General features: G+C 39.0%; 1 protein-coding gene across 1 annotated transcript in view; it reads left to right on the forward strand.

Annotated features, from left to right (window-relative positions):
- LOC115213367 (disks large-associated protein 1) overlaps positions 1 to 17,500 on the forward strand; it is a 443,386-nt gene that overhangs the window by 1,118 nt on the left and 424,768 nt on the right. The window lies entirely within an intron of this gene.

A 17,500-nucleotide genomic window follows, 5' to 3' on the forward strand; every position in this document is an offset into this window, starting at 1 on the left:
AGCAAATTGCATTGTTCCTGAATTCTTGTGAGAAAAAAAAGTAATCGTAAGAAAATCAAGCCTGGACAGACAAAATCAGCAGCTTTCTTCTTTGTGGTACTTTCTTGGTTATCTATCTGAAACAATGCCTTATTCTAGCCTTTCCTCTGTTTCTTTCTTATTTGTTTGTGACAATGTGTTAAGATTTAAATAGAAGAAGCAGATGGGATGGGAAGAAAGATATAAAAGACGGATAAAAAAAACAAGGACACTATTGATCACATTATTGATTTATAGTTATTTTTTAATTTTATTTATGAAAAGGAAATTCAATATTTTCTACATAAAAACACCTATCTGCTTACAGCCACCCTCTTATATAATCAGTTTTCATTTTGGAAAATTAAATGATGTTTATGCATGTGTGTGTGTGTGTGTGTATGTGTGCATGTGTGTGTGTGCATATGTGTGCATGTGTGCGTGTGTACATGTGTGTGTGTGTGTACATATGTGTGCGTGTGTGCATGTGTTTTTGCGTTTGTACCTATGTGTGCATGTGTACATATGTGTGCGTGTATGCATATGTGTGTGTGCATGCATATGAGAAGGAGAGAGAAAATAAATAAAAATGTGACTCGTAAATTTGTCATCTGATTCAGTCTGTCTTATCATCCATCAACAATCAGTCTTTCCTCAATATTTGTCTTTTATTCTTCCCTTTTAACCTCTCTCTCTTTCTTTCTCTCTCAATCTCTCTACCTCTCCATATATCTCTCTTCTTTTTGCTTTTTCTATCAATGCCATCTGTGCAGTTGACTTTCTATACAAAAGTATATATTTTTATATTTGAATGCAATTTATTTGACATTATATGCAAGTTAAAAGTGCATCTGTGCAACAAATGCTATGTTGCATTCTGTAACTTGCATGCTGTTTTAAGCTCATCGCACCATGATATTACTTTAAAACAGCCAACCTTTATAGATTTAAACAATGCAATTTTCTTGACTGTGAATGTAGGCGTATGTAAGTATATATTCATGTATGGATCTAACACAGTCTATCTGTGCTTCTGGTTGAAACCAAATGACTATTGACATGGTTAGCGGGTGTGGTCTTGGTCTATTTGTCTCAGTCATCTTCACACACTCTAACACTACCTTTCCTCGAAGACACGTCAATTACAACACTGCAAAGCCATGTGTTTGTTCGGTAGCTTCTAGATGTTTTCTAATCAATAACTGCTGACTTTTAAATTCAATTTCATCTCATAGCCTAAAATGTTCTTATAAAATGAGCTGTTTTTAACAAGAAAATTTATTAATATTAAATAGCAACAGTGTCTTTTAAATGTAATTAATTAACCAATCAAAACTAGAGTGTTTAGAAGAGCAGCAGTCTCACCAAGTTATCATTTTAATTAACACCTACCCATCTACCTTTTCTTTTATATGCTTGTGTGTGTGAGATAATTTTTATTTCATACCATATTTGTCACCATAACCAAAAAGTAAAGCGAGAGAGCAATGGATTGCCAAAATCTTCAGAGCATCTGATAATGTCGTGCAGTTATAACCCTCTGTGTTCTAAAATTAATTCTCTCTAAAATCAGCTTTGCTTTTCATACCTTTGTGTGTGTGTGTGTGCGTGGGTAGGTGGGTTTTGGGAGCAATGGAATAAAGTAATGGTCAAGTATTAAGGGTCATTTGAATTGATTTTACTTTCACCTAAAATTTATGGCCTTGCACCAAGTTTTCAAATCAATAATATGTTTAGCAGAAGGGAATTAGTAAAAATCAGTAGAATGACAGACAAAATGGTGATAGTTTGGCAGAATTGGTGGAATGATGGACAAGACAGTGGTAGACAAGCAGAACTGGTGGAGCAACAGACAAAATGATGGTGCATTGGCAGAATTAGTAAAATCATCATTATCATCATCATCATTTAATGTCCGCTTTCCATGCTAGCCTGGGTTGGACGATTTGACTGAGGACTGGTGAACCAGATGGCTGCACAAGACTCCAATCTGATCTGGCAGAATTTCTACAACTGGATGCTCTTCCTAACGCCAACCACTCCAAGAGTGTAGTGGATGCTTTTACGTTCCACCGGCACGAGGGCTAGTCAGGCAGTATTGGCAATGGCCATGCTCAAATGGTGCTTTTTATGTGCCACCTGCACAGGAGCGAGTCCAGCAGCACTGGCTACGACCTCGTTCAAATGATTTTTCACGTGCCACCAGCACAAGTGCCAGTAAGGCGACGCAGGTAACGATCATGCTCAAATGGTGTTTTTTACGTGCCACCGGCCTCCGAGGCCAGCTTGTTGCTCTGGCAACGATCACGCTCGTATGGTACACTTAGTGCTCCACTAGCACAGATGCCAGTCATCGAATTTGATTTCGATTTCGATTTATATTTCCCTTGCCTCAACAGGTCTTTGCAAGCAGAGTTTAGTGTCCAATGAAGGAAAGGTATGCATAAGTGGGCTACTTATACCCCTGGCATAACCACAAGGTTATGGTCTCACTTGAGCTTGCTGAGTCTTCTCAATAAAATAATTTCCACTATTTAGTTGTATCCTTTCACACTCTGAATTCAAATCCTGCCAAAGTTTACTTTGTCTTTCATCCTGCTGGGTTATATAAAAAGACATACCACCCAAAAGTACTGGGATTGACATAATCAACTACTGCCTTATCTCCTCCTCTCAAATTTGTAGACTTGTACTTATGTTAGAAATTAATATCACATTTATCAAAATATGTATCCAAAGTGGTAGTCTTGTAATAAATACAAGACCCTTCCAAACACTGACAGTAGAATGCAGAAACTTTATTGTATGTGCATACACACACACACACACATACACACACACACATACACACACACACAACACATTAGTAATAATAAATATAAGTTAAAAGGGTACTGTTAGTAGTTTTGTTGTTGTTTTAGGCTTTGGTGTGATTTGAAACCAAGCTGGTCTGCTTTTCATTTAAAGTTGATGTTTTTGTTTAACCTAAGATCAACCCTAATTGAGCAGGTGTATATCTAAAAACATTCCATCTTAACTATCCTGGTTTTTTCTTTGTTTTTTTTCCCCCTAAACATAGTGTGTCTTGAACTTCTTCATCCAACATCCTGTTTTTTTTTGGCAATGTAAAGAGTGATTCAAAGAAGATTTTGTTGCAATTTCTAGCAAGATGAGTGACTATACAGCAGCTGTCTTGTTGATTCTTCATTTAGAGTTGACATAGCTGGTTTACTTTTAATTCACCTTGAATCAATGGCTTTCCCTTATGAAAATAGCCTTTACATAATCAAACAAATATGTTGAATCTAATAATTGGATTAATTAAGAGCTAATGTCATTAGGTTACACTTATCTTATATTGAAGTTATAACCTCTTATCCAATCTCCAGTATTGATTTATAGCATAGGCACAAGGTTTCAAGATCTGGAGAATGGATAATGGTTGATTATGTTTACCCCAGTACTTGACTAGTATCTTATTCTATTGAATCTGAAAGGAAGAAAAGCAAAGCTGACCTCAACAGAATTTGAACTTGGACTATGAAAGACTGCTATTTTATCTTATTGATTCTTGAAGGATTAAAGGTAAAGTTGATTTTGGTGGAGTTTGAACTCAGAACATAAAAGTGCCTTAACTAAATACTAAGTTGGTAACCTTGCGATGGGCTGGTCTACAAAGGTGAGATGGTGACTCAAATGGCATTTTGCAAACTACATTTTGTATTCAGCAATCAAAAGGATGAATAGTACAACCTCTATTGTAAATCCCCACTGGTTGGAATTGGTTGTTCGTCCATGTTGAAAGTCATCATCAATGATTCTACCAATTCCCAACTTTTAACCAAAGCATAGAAGAATTACTGCTTAAAAAACCCAGGTACATAGAACATCTTAGCTTTCAAAATGATCAACATTTATGGAGCACAGCCTAGACATTCAATATAGTATTACATTGTATCCTTAAGCAAGAGGTGTGACTTTTTGCAATAATTTATTTAGTTGAAAATAGCTGCAAAGTTAACATTAAAAATTTACATCTTAAAATACTTTTTTCCAATAATTTTTACAAAAAAAAAAACGATTTTTGTAAAAATTATTCAACATTTTGTATGACTATGCAGAAATGCAGTCAATCATATATAAAAAAAAAAGGAAAAAGAAATATTAGAAATAAGGTATAGTCTGAAAATGCTTCCTTAAAAGGAATGGTAAATGAAACCAAGTTGATAAACAGCATTATATAGATTTGCAATACCCAAGCAGATATGGATAGAGTGTTGCTAATTTGCCATTAACTGTGATTTGCTCTGAATAAAACAGCAGATTGACAGTGTCATTAAAGTATGAGACACAATGTCTTTTGGAATTTGTTCTAGCTCTCTGTACTCTGAGTTCAAAACCTGCTAGGATCAACTTTGCATTTCATCATTTAGGGTTGATAACTAAAATATTGGCATAGTACTGAAATCCATTTTTCTATTTCTTTTTTCTCTCTGGAAGAAATTGGCTGGGATCAGGTTTAGACGTTGTAAACTGTGGTGATACTTCTTTAATGCCATCAGGAGTTGAGAATTCAAGACAAGGGACTGGATGAAATACTGACCATCAGTATTCTCTGTTATCAGGCAGCAGTTATGAGCTAATTCCTCAGTCTCTGTTTAGTCAATTGCCTTGCTAGAAATAACATCAAAATTCTCTTAAAAACACCATCCGACCGTGGCTGTTTGCCAGCCTCGTCTGGCACCTGTGCCAGTGGCACGTAATAAGCGCCCACTACACTCACGGAGTGGTTGGTGTTAGGAAGGGCATCCAGCCGTAGAAACATTGCCAGATCAGACTGGGCCTAATGCAGCCTTCTGGCTTCCCAGACCCCAGTTGAACCGTCAAACCCATGCTAGCATGGAAAGCGGACGCTAAATGATGATGATGATGATGATTCCACTATTGTATTAGAAAAAAAAAGGAGAAAAAAAGTGGTAGGGACAGTCATACCAGATACATGTTTGATCATAAGTATACTCAATCAGAGCTGACATTGAGTTAGAAAACAACTATATCAGGTAGCACAGAAAGTTAAAAAGGGCATGGATGGACAAGTGGGGTGGAAAAAAAAACAGTATAGTATCCAGGTAGTGATGGGCATATTCTGTCTTCAGAACTGTGTTACTTCATTAATCAACTACTAATTACTCAAATGACTATGTCCTTGAAAAGGACATAGTAACAGCACCAAGGAATGGATAGGGAAGAAGATGACAGAAAACATGATATTGGGAAAGATGGGTAAATAAAGGTTTACGTCTTTCTATGTGCATCCATACATGAACACTTCTCTAAGATAAGGATTTTAACGATGATAAACGTTAATGTTATTACTTTAAAGAAAACACTACATCAGCTTCTCAAACAGCATCTATATACAGCACTGTAATATTTCACCCCTTAAGAAGGTGGTGAGCTGGCAGGATTATTAGATTAGAGACATTTTGTCTGTCTTTATGATTAGAGACATTTTGTCTGTCTTTATGTTCTGAGTCTAAACTCTGACAAGGTTTCTAAGGATAGATGCTCATCCTAATGCCAACCACTATATATTGTGTACTAGGTGCATTTTACATGGTGCCAGTATGGCTACCTTTTATGTGACACCAGCATGGGTGCTTTATATGAGGTACAAGTGTGGGTGGTACCTATGTGGCACTAGTACAAATGCTTTTTACATGTACTTGGACACAACATGGCTTTCCAGAAATCTCACAACTTACCTATCATTAATAATGGCTTCTGATTTAGGCAGAAATCAATAATTTTGAGGGGAGGGGTTAAGTCAGTACCATTGCCTCTATTACTTGACTGGTATTTTATTTTATCCATTCCTGAACATTGAAAGGCAAAGTTAACCTCAGCTAAATTATAGGAATATCAAGGATTTTTTTGACTTTGCCTTTCATCTTTTTGGGATCAATAAAACAAGTACTAATTGAACACTGGGGGTAATCAACTTACCTGCTCCCTTGAACCTTCTAGCCTTGTGCCAAAATTCGAAATCAATATTTCATCACCTGAAGAATAAGAATATTACTACTATATAAATATCATTATTTCTAATTCTCTCTAAAAGAGACTACAGCAGCTGTACTGGATATTAATAGTTATCGCCAAGTTAACATGGCAGTCCAGAAAGATAGGACGAATACTGCCATTGATTAGCTCCAAGAAGCCATCGCCTCTAGCTAGCTATGTGACACACAAACCTGTGTCCATTATAACCTTTGAACAGAGGAGGTCAGCAGCTTCCCCTTGCTGGTTTGATGCACGGATCATTACTACTTCTGATTAGTAAAAAAAAAAAAAAAAAAGAAAAGAAAAAAGGACAAATTGTTCAAGAGACACGAACCAATGAGGGACCTTTTTGTTGTTTGATATGCTGGAAATGGCAGCCATGTTCTTTCAAGTCTCATTTACCATTCTTTGAAAATGGCTTATTGAATAAGATGATCCTGGATTCCCTGCAGGCAAAAGATGGCATGGTTATAAGTGAAATACCTTAATCAGGGCTAAACTAGGCAGTGGATTAGCTAGAGTGTGTACCATCTGCGGGACCCACCCCACTGCTTCATACAAGCTTATACGGTAGATCCCCAAAGTGGCATCATCATTAAAGTGATGTCTGGGGTGGACTATGTCCATTGTCCTCCTATAACTACACTGCTGAAACTGACTAACTAACAACTCTGATAATTCTAATAAGCAACCAAATTTTATAAGTTATGTATATGTGCATGTGTGTGGTGTGTGGTGTGTGCATGTGTGTGTGTGTGTGTGTGTGTGTGTTACCTGATGACATAATCTAGTTAATGGATTTAATCTTGAATTTTTTTTTTAAATCCTTGATATTCTTATAATTAAGCTGAGGTCAACTTTGCCTTTCAGTGTTCAGGAGTGAATAAAATAAAATACCAGTCAAGTAATAGAGGCAATGGTACTGACTTAGCCCCCTCCCCTCAAAATTATTGCCTAAATCAGAAGCCATTATTAATGAGAGGTAAGATGTGAGATTTCTGGACAGCCATGTTGTGTCCAAATACACATAAAAAGAGCATGTGCAAGTGTCACACAGCTAACACCCTTGTTTATGCCTCTCTGGCTTACCAGTTCCAATCAAACCATCCATCTCATGCCAGCATGGAAAGCAGATGTTAAATGAGGATGATGATGATGATGGTGATGATGGTGATGGTAGTGGTGGTGGTGGTGGGGTTGTGTTGGTGGCGAGCTGGCAGAAACGTTAACATGCCGGGCAAAATGCTTTGCGGTATTTCGTCTGCTGCTACGTTCTGAGTTCAAATTCTGCTGAGGTTGACTTTGCCTTTCATCCTTTCGGGGTCGATTAAATAAGTACCAGTTATGCACTGGGGTCGATATAATCGACTTAATCCATTTGTCTGTCCTTGTTTGTCCTCTCTGTGTTTAGCTCCTTGCGGATAGAAAAGAAATAGGTGGTGGTGGTGGTGGTGGGTGTGGTGGTGGTGGTGGTGGTGGTAGTGATGATGATGATGAATTCTAAACCTTTTGCATTACAAATGTGACCAGTTGTTGGCTGCAGAAGCTGGAAAGCTAGAAATAACTTTGTTGACATAACATATGTTTGTGTAGATGTGTTATTTTATAGATTTTATGGATGTACCAGCATGCCTGCAGACTGTCATAACAGAGCTGGTGCCAACACCCAACTCAGCTTGCTTTCTTGAGATTAGAAAATTCTAAATTTCTAAATTTATTTATCTTGACTGTTTGTTGTTGCTATTGTTGTTTTAACCCCAGTTTAGCCCTGCTTGATCCAACTTATGATCAGATTAATTCCAATCATGGTCATCCTGTCTTTTTCTATTGATAGTGAGCATCCAGATCAACATTATGCAACATATCATTCTATGTTAAGCATGAAAGCATTTGACATGAGGGAAATTTAGCTGCTATTTCTAGCTCCCGCTTTATACGATTTTTATATATTGGGCTGGTGCATAATTATTGTGGCTTTTTTTCAACAAATTTTATTCAACAAAAACAATAACAACATGTAACAAAAACATCCTTAAATGATTATTCCGGAGCATAGGCGTAGGAGTGGCTGTGTGGTAAGTAGCTTGCTAACAAACCACATGGTTCCGGGTTCAGTCCCACTGCGTGGCATCTTGGGCAAGTGTCTTCTGCTATAGCCCCGGGCCGACCAATGCCTTGTGAGTGGATTTGGTAGACGGAAACTGAAAGAAGCCTGTCGTATATATGTATATATATATATGTGTGTGTGTTTGTGTGTCTGTGTTTGTCCCCCTAGCATTGCTTGACAACCGATGCTGGTGTGTTTATGTCTCCGTCACTTAGCGGTTCGGCAAAAGAGACCGATAGAATAAGTACTGGGCTTACAAAGAATAAGTCCCGGGGTCGATTTGCTCGACTAAAGGCGGTGCTCCAGTATGGCCGCAGTCAAATGACTGAAACAAGTAATAGAGTAATAGAGAATAGAGAGCATATTCCCCATCTACTTCAATTACTGCTTCTCATTTGCTTGGCAGACGGTCAGACCGTCATTTAAAGATGTTTTTGTTAAATATTGTTATCGTTTTTTTTAAATAAAATTTGTTGAAAAAAAGCCGCAATAATTATGCACCAACCCAATAATTGCTGTTATAAACGAAGTGCTTTTTCTTTACATATCTTTGTGTTGTATGTAGAAAATACAGTGTATAATATGTCCTGTTCTGTGATTGTGAGGAAGTATATCTAGTAAGATATAAGTTTCTCAAATGTAACTTGCATTTAGATGTTTGCAATTATTGAACTTGTAAGATTACAGAAACACGAGCTGGTAGAAACGTTAGTATGCTGGGCAAAATGCTTAGCAGTATTTCATCTGTCGTTATGTTCTGAGTTCAAATTTTGCCGAAGTCGACTTTGCCTTTCATCCTTTCGGGTCGATTAAATAAGTATCAGTTATGCACCAGGGTCAATATAATCGACTTAATCTGCTTGTCTGTCCTTGTTTGTTCCCTCTGTGTGTAGCTCCCTGTGGGCCGTAAAGAAATAAGAAACACATTGGATAGTTTGTATTAATGTTAGATGTTTTGTTTGTGACAGTGTTGTGCGTGTGCATGGTAAGTAAGTAGTTGTTATAGTTCGTTCTTATCATGGTATAATGATAACTGAGTTTGTCCCTGGTTTTTCACACAAAGCACTGTTTAATAGTGTCTCTGAGAAACCCTTTATGGCTAAAATGTATCTAACTTTTGTAATGAAAAGACAAGTTACTACTAAAATACAACTGTGTGTGTGTGTGATTGTGAATGTGTACAAGAGAAAGGTTTTCCTTTCCCAAACATAAAGAAAGGCATTAAATTCTCCTTTCTGGTTACAGAGCCAAAACAAATGAATCTAATTAATCACCTTTAACTTGTCTACAAAGGACAGATATCTATTTTCAGTCAGATAAACCAGTACAGGTAAAATGAACGAGATGCCAATAGATACAATGAAACATCAAGAAGGGGACAAAAATTCATGACCTGTGAATTGGTTCCCCATGGCCACCTTTGTTGGTTTTGTATCTAGGCATGGCTGTGTGTTAAGAAGTTTGCTTCCCAACCACATGGTTCTGGGATCAGCCTCATTGTGTGTAACCTTGGCCAAGTATCTTCTACTACAGCTCTGGGCTGACCAAAGCCTTGTGAGTGAATTTGGTAGACAGAAATTGAAAGAAGCCCATCATATATATGTGTGTGTGTGTGTACGGGTGTGTGTGTGTGTGTGTATGTGTGTGTGTGTGTGTGTGTGAGTGTGTGTTTGTGGGTGTGTCTTTGTGCCTGTGTTCATCTCCCACCATCACTTAACAACTGTTGGTACATTTATGCCTCTGTAACTTAACAGTTCAGCAAAAGAGACTGACAGAATAAGCAGCATGGCTGTAATCTAATGACTGAAACAAGTAAGCAATAAAAAATATATGCAAGCACATGATCAGAGACTGCTTACCCATCTTGTTTTTATTTACAATGAGGTCGATCAACATCAGGGCCCCCGTGCAGGTGACACGTAAAAGTACCATCCGTTCGTAGCCATTCACCAGCCTGGCCTGGCCCCCGTGCCGGTGACACGTAAAAGTACCATCCGTTTGTGGCCGTTTGCCAGCTCTGTCTGGCCCCCGTGCCGGTGACACGTAAAAGCACCATCCATTCGTGGCCGTTTGCTAGCTCTGTCTGGCCCCCGTGCTGGTGACACGTAAAAGCACCATCCGTTTGTGGCCGTTTGCCAGCCCTGTCTGGCCCCCATGTCGGTGACATGTAAAAGCACCATCCGTTCGTGTCCGTTGCCAGCCTCGCCTGGACCCCGTGCCGGTGACACGTAAAAGCACCATCCGTTCGTGGCCGTTTGCCAGCCCTGTCTGGCCCCCATGTCGGTGGCATGTAAAAGCACCATCCGTTCGTGCCCGTTGCCAGCCTCGCCTGGCCCCCGTGCTGGTGACACGTAAAAGCACCATCCGTTTCGTGGCCGTTTGCCAGCTCTGTCTGGCCCCCGTGTTGGTGGCACGTAAAAGCACCATCCGTTCGTGTCCGTTGCCAGCCTCGCCTGGCCCCGTGCCGGTGACATGTAAAAGCACCATCCGTTCGTGGCCGTTTGCCAGCTCTGTCTGGCACCTGTGCAGGTGGCACGTAAAAAGCATCCACTACACTCACGGAGTGGTTGGCGTTAGGAAGGGCATCCAGCCGTAGAAACACCGCCAGATCTGACTGGGCCTGATGAAGCCTTCCAGCTTCACAGACCCCAGTTGAACCATCCAACCCATGCTAGCATGGAGAACGGACGCTAAATGATGATGATGATGATGATCTTCATAGAGAAGGTGGTGAGCTGGCAAAAACATTAGCACACCGGGTGAAATGCTTAGCGGTATTTCATCTGTCTTTACATTCTGAGTTCAAATTCTGCTGAGGTCAATTTTTACTTTCATCCTTTCGGGGTCGATAAATTAAGTACAGGTTGTGTACTGGGGTTGATCTAATCAACTGGCCCCCTTACCCCAAGAAATTTCGGGCCTTATGCCTAGAGTAGAAAAGATTAATTTTAAGGTGGCAAGCTGGCAGAAACGTTAACGCGCTGGGTGAAATGTGTAGCCATATTTCGTCTGCCGTTATGTTCTGAGTTCAAATTCTGCCGAGGTCGACTTTGCCTTTCATCCTTTCAGGGTCGATAGATTAAGTACCAGTTACGCACTGGGGTCGATGTAATCGACTTAATCTGTTTGTCTGTCCTTGTTTGTCCTCTCTGTGTTTAGCCCCTTGTGGGTAGTAAAGAAATAGGTATTTCATCTGTCTTTATGTTCTGAGTACAAATTCTGCCACGGTCAACTTTTCCTTTCATCCCTTCAGGGTCGATAAATTAAGTACCAGTTATGTACTGGAGTTAGTCTAGTCGACTGGCCCCCTCCCCCAAAATTTTGGGCCTTGTGCCTAGAGTAAAAACAAATATCTTCATAGAGATTATTTGGGTTGGATATGGTTGGTTCAAATGTTAAAAGGTTATATAATAGACGTTAAAAGGTTAAATATAGGTATAAGAGTGGCTGTGTGGTAAGTAGCTTGCTTACTAACTACATGGTTCCGGGTTCAGTTCCGCTGCATGGCACTTTGGGCAAGTGTCTTCTACTATAGTCTTGGACTGACCAAAACCTTGTGAGTGGATTTGGTAGACGGAAACTGAAAGAAGCCCATCGTATATGTATATGTATATATATATATATATATATTTTTATATATATATGTATATGTATGTGTGTATATGTTTGTGTGTCTGTGTTTGTCCCCCCAACATCGCTTGACAACCGATACTGGTGTTTACATCCCCGTAACTTAATGGTTCGGCAAAAGAGACCGATAGAATAAGTACTAGGCTTACAAAGAATAAGCTCTGGGATCGATTAGCTCGACTAAAGGTGGTGCGCCAGCATGGCTGCAGTCAAATGACTGAAACAAGTAAAAGAGTAAGACCCTTCTATCTTAAAAATAAAATAAAATAAAATTGACACATAGGATAATCTTAGATAATCTCTATCTAAAAAATATTAAAAAAAAGTAAAACATGATCATTGCTGGAATGCCTTGTGACCATAGATCTACTGTAATTTAGTGAGTGACTTGTTGGAAACTTGCAACCATCAATACTATTGTTCACCTGTTGGTATATAAAATAATAAATAAATAAATAAATAAATAAATAAATAAATAAATAGATAGATAGATAAATAAATAAATAAGGAGTGGCTGTGTGTAAGAAGCTTGCTTCCCAATCACATAGTTTCAGGTTCAGTCCCACTGCATGGTATCTTGGGCAAGTGTCTTCTAGCCTTGGGCTGACCAAAGCCTTGTGAGTGGATTTGGGAGAGGGAAACTGAAAAAAGCCCATTGTGTGTGTGTGTGTGTGTGTGTGTGTGTGTGTGTATGTGTGTGTTTGTATGTCTATGTTTTGTCTCCCCACTATCGCTTGACAACCGATGTTGGTGTATTTATGTTCCCATAACTTAGCGATTCAGCAGAAGAGACCGATAGAATAAGTACTAGGCTTACAAAGAATAAGTCCTGTTCAACTAATGGCAGTGCCCCAGCATGGCTGCAGTCAAATGACCGAAACAAGTAAAAAAGTAAATGAAAGTTAGTTTTTATGCTGTGTTCTGAACAAGGACTAATTACGAAAACTCTTTTGAGATAAAAGTAAAGAATAATTTAAGGGTTTTGCGCAAGTTCAGAAAATGATGGCGCTTCAAAAAAATTAGCCAAGGTACACAGGAAATACAAGTGTAGATATATTATTAATTACTTATTAACAGGTAATATAGTAGGATATCACCATCACTGCCACCAGCAATGACCATCCATCTCTATCACCTCCATCACCACTCCACTACCTCCACCACTGAGCCGGCAATAGGTTTATAGCTTTTGCAACTTATGTATACACATCGATGAAGAAGAAACTTACTGCTGTGGACAAATGTCAAGAACTATTGACTCACCACCAAGCATGTGACATTTGAAGTGTAGTCACTATTTTGGTTTCACAAAAAACACTAAAATAAAAATATTTGGCTCTGTGAATATCATGAAAGGAGGCAGCTCTGTTTATTTATACTTCTTTTTTTCTCCAACCTGAAAATCTGCTGGCGTTGGCAGTTGCAAACTCAAGTGTAATAATCTCTTCCTATTTCATACTAACTTTAGCCAGCTTCTTTACCAGATTTCAGCTTCCCACTGCTCTACCTGGATATATTTATTATTTTAAATATCACAAGTTCCTCCCCATTCTTACACAGAACACACATGCTACAGAATAGTGTAAACTTAAAAGCTAACACCACCTCTACTTTCTCAATCACAGAGTATAAAGGGAAAATAATACATTAACAAAGAAACTTAAATACAGAATGTTTTAATGCCATTCAGTATTTAACAATGTCAATTTAGGTCCCTCTAATTACTGACAAGCTTTCATTACCAGCCTGCCCAATAAAATATCCAACCAAACATCAGTATTGACCACAAGTATGTTATTTTCAGCTATACATGCTCTACCATGAGAAAAACATAGCTTTAGAAATGTAACATTCATGTTTACCTCAGTATTTCAGCGGTATTTCAGCAGGATCTTATGTATTAAATCTATCCTCTCCCCTACTCAAGTTCTATTATTAGAACAATTTTCTGTTATTGTTCTTTATTTTCTTATTTCTTTCTCTTTCTTTGTTCATTCCCTTTTCTTTTTTATGAACTAATTACTCGAAATTCTTGTACAGTGACAGACACAACACATTCAATTGACATGTTTTATTTTTCACCATTCAGCTTGAAATTAGACAAAAATAATAATCTTTTGATTAAAAACAAATCTCTTGTCAATAAATGTCATTTTGACAAAACCTAAATTTACATAAAATGGGAATTTTTTTCTCTCCTTTTCTAATATTTTTACCATAATACTATTTTTTTTTGATATGGTAAAGTTTTTTTAGCTAACCATTTTCTCAGCTGGATGGGGTTGTTGATCATCATGGAAAGAACTCACAAAATATTTGCTTGAAAGATTCATGAAAATATTTGTGCAGTAAGAAGCTTGCTTCCCAGCCACATGGTTCCAGGTTCAGTCCCACTATGTGGCATCTTGGTCAAGTGTCTTCTACTATAGCCTCAGGCCGACCAAAGCCTTTGGTAGACAGAAACTGAAAGAAGCCTGTCAATTACATATATATGTATGTCCCCCTATTACCACTTGACAACTGGTGTTAGTGTGTTTATGCCCCCATAACTGAACAGTTCAGCAAAAGAGACCAATAGAATAAGTTCTAGGTTTTTAAAAAAATTTTTAATTGGGTTGATTTATTCAGCTAAAACTCTTCAAGGCAGAGGTCCACCATGGCCACAGTTAAATGACTGAAACAAATAAAAGAATAAAATAATTTTAAAAATAGGTACAGACATGGCTGTGTATTTATGAAGTTCATTTTGCAACCACATGGTTTCAGATTCAGACTCACTGAACTATAGCCCCAGGCTGACCAATACCTTGTGAATGAAACTGGTTGATGGAAACAGAGGCAAGGTGGCTGAGTTTCTTTCAAGTGGGCCTCACGGAGGTGAGGTGGCTGAGTTCCTTTTGAGCAGTGGACCTCATGGAGGCAAAGTGGCAGAGCTCCTTTTGAGTGTTTGGCTTCATGGAGGTGAGGTAGCCGAGTTCCTTTTGAGCATTGGGCCTCATGGAGGCAAAGTGGCAGAGCTCCTTTTGAGTGTTTGGCTTCACAGAGGTGAGGTAGCCGAGTTCCTTTTGAGCATTGGGCCTCATGGAGGCAAAGTGGCTGAACTCCTTTTGAGTGTTTGGCTTCACGGAGGTGAGGTAGCCAAGTTCCTTTTGAGCATGAAGCCTCATGGAGGCAAAGTGGCAGAGCTCCTTTTGAGTGTTTGGCTTCACAGAGGTGAGGTAGCCGAGTTCCTTTTGAGCATTGGGCCTCATGGAGGCAAAGTGGCAGAGCTCCTTTTGAGTGTTTGGCTTCACAGAGGTGAGGTTGCCGAGTTCCTTTTGAGCATTGGGCCTCATGGAGGCAAAGTGGCTGAACTCCTTTTGAGTGTTTGGCTTCACAAAGGTGAGGTAGCCGAGTTCCTTTCGAGTGTTAGGCTTCATGATGGCAAAGTGGCTGAGCTCCTTGTGCCTATAGTAGAAAGGATTAAGGCAGCAAGCTGACAGAATCATCAGTGTATCAGACACAACTGCTCAGTGGTATTTCTTCCAGCTCATTATACTCTGAGTTCAGAGTTCAAATTCCACCAAAATCAACTTCACTTTTCATCTTTACAGGATTGATGAAATAAGTTCCAGTTGAGCACTGGGGTTGATAGAATTTACTTACCCCACCCATCCCCACCCCACTGACTGATTTACTGACCTTGTGCCAAAATTTCAAACCATTACTATTATTAATTTATATGGCACAGGCGTAGCTGTGTGATAAGAAGCTTGCTTTCCAGCCACATGGTTCCGAGTTCAGTCCCACTGCATGGCATCTTGGGCAAGTGTCTTCTACTTTAGCCTTGGACCAACCAAGGTCTTGTAAGTGGATTTGGTAGAAAGAAGCCTGTTGTGTGTGTGTGTGCGTGTGTGTGAGTCTCTGTGTGTGTCTATGTGTCTATGTGTGCATGTGTCTTTGTGTCTGTATTTGTCCCCCCCTTCACACACACATCGCTTGACAACTGATGTTGGTTTGTTTACGTCCCTGTAACTTAGTGTTCAGCAAAGGAGATTGATAGAATAAGTACTAGTCTAAAAATAAAATGTCCTGGGGTCAATTTGTTCAACTAAAATCCTTCCCTTCAAGGCAGTGCCCCAGCATGGCCACAGTCAAATGACTGAAACTAGTAAAAGATAAAAGATAAAATTACTTTGGCTTGAAACCAAATTATGCCAGTCATCGAATTTGATTTAAACTTGAAATCGAAATCAAATTCGATGATTGGCATCCGTGCTTGTGGAGCGCTAAGAGCACCATCCGAGTGTGATTGCTGCCAGAGCAACAAACTGGCTTCTATGCTGGTGGCACGTAAAAAGCACCATTTGAGCACGATCATTACCAGCATTGCCTTACTGGCACGTGAAAAAAATATTTGAGCGAGGTCATTGCAAGTGCCGCTGGACTGGCTCCTGTGTAGGTGGTATGTAAAAAACACCATTTGAGTGCGGTCGTTGCTAGTACTGCCTGACTGGCCTTCATGCCTGTGGCACATAAAAGCACCTACTACACTCTCGGAGTGGTTGGCATTAGGAAGGGCATCCAACTGTGGAAACTCTGCCAGATCAGATTGGAGCCTGGTACAGCCATCTGGTTCGCCAGTTCTCAGTCAAATCGTCCAACCCATACTAGTATAGAAAGCGGATGTTAAACGATGATGATGAGGAGGATGACAAAAACAAGAAGTTAAAGGCTTCATGTATTTTTTTAAAGAATATGGACACATGAATTGAAGTTATTTATATTAGGAATCAAGACAAAGATGTAGATTTTATTTGATGAGGAATTAAGAATATTTTACCAAAATAAAGACAACAAAAAGAATAACATCAATTATTGTTTCTTTACCTCTATATGACATTTTTCTTTTTTTTTTTTTTTGGCAGTTGCATAGCTCCCATCATATGTCTTTGTCAATTGACAGGGAGCAAATAAAAAGGTCAAATGTTTGACAACTTATATTTAATTAATTGTGATAGAAATTTAAGTGTTTAGCACACCAAACATACAATTTAGTTTTTATTTAAAGATGCAATGTATATCGTTGCTATTATGCAAAAGTGTCATAAGTCCAATAAGTTGCTTTTTCAGAAAATGATAAAATAGTTTCACCATTCCATAGCAAAATTATTGTACTGGACTCTGACAATTTTTGATATCTTGGCATCTGAAGCTGCTGGTGATATGATAGTTTAACCAAAAGAACCGGCTATTGCAAGCAAAAATAAATATTGAAAAAAACGCATTTAGCTCAATTTGGACATACGACAATTTAATATAATAGCAACAAATTTATTTTACTTGTGAAAGTGCATGATTCAGCGGTTAGAGCACTGGGCTCACAACCATGAGGTGTGAGTTTGATTCCCAAACTGTGCTGTGTGTTGCGTTCTTGTGCAAGACGCTTAATTTCACATTGCTCCAGTTCACTCAGCTGTAGAAAGAGGTGCGACATCACTAGTGCCAAGATGTATCAGCCTTTGACTTTCCCTTGGATAACATCGGTGGTATGGGGAGGGGAGGCTGGTATTCAGGGGTGATTGCTGGTCTTCCATAAACATCCTTGCCTGGAGTTGTGCCTTGGGAGGTAACTTTCTAAGTGCAATCCCATGGTCATTTATGACCGAAGGGGATCTTTTGCTTGCAACCACATGATTTCAA

This window comes from Octopus sinensis, linkage group LG6, assembly GCF_006345805.1.
Source record: "Octopus sinensis linkage group LG6, ASM634580v1, whole genome shotgun sequence".
In the NCBI taxonomy this organism is placed as follows: Eukaryota; Metazoa; Mollusca; class Cephalopoda; order Octopoda; family Octopodidae; genus Octopus; species Octopus sinensis.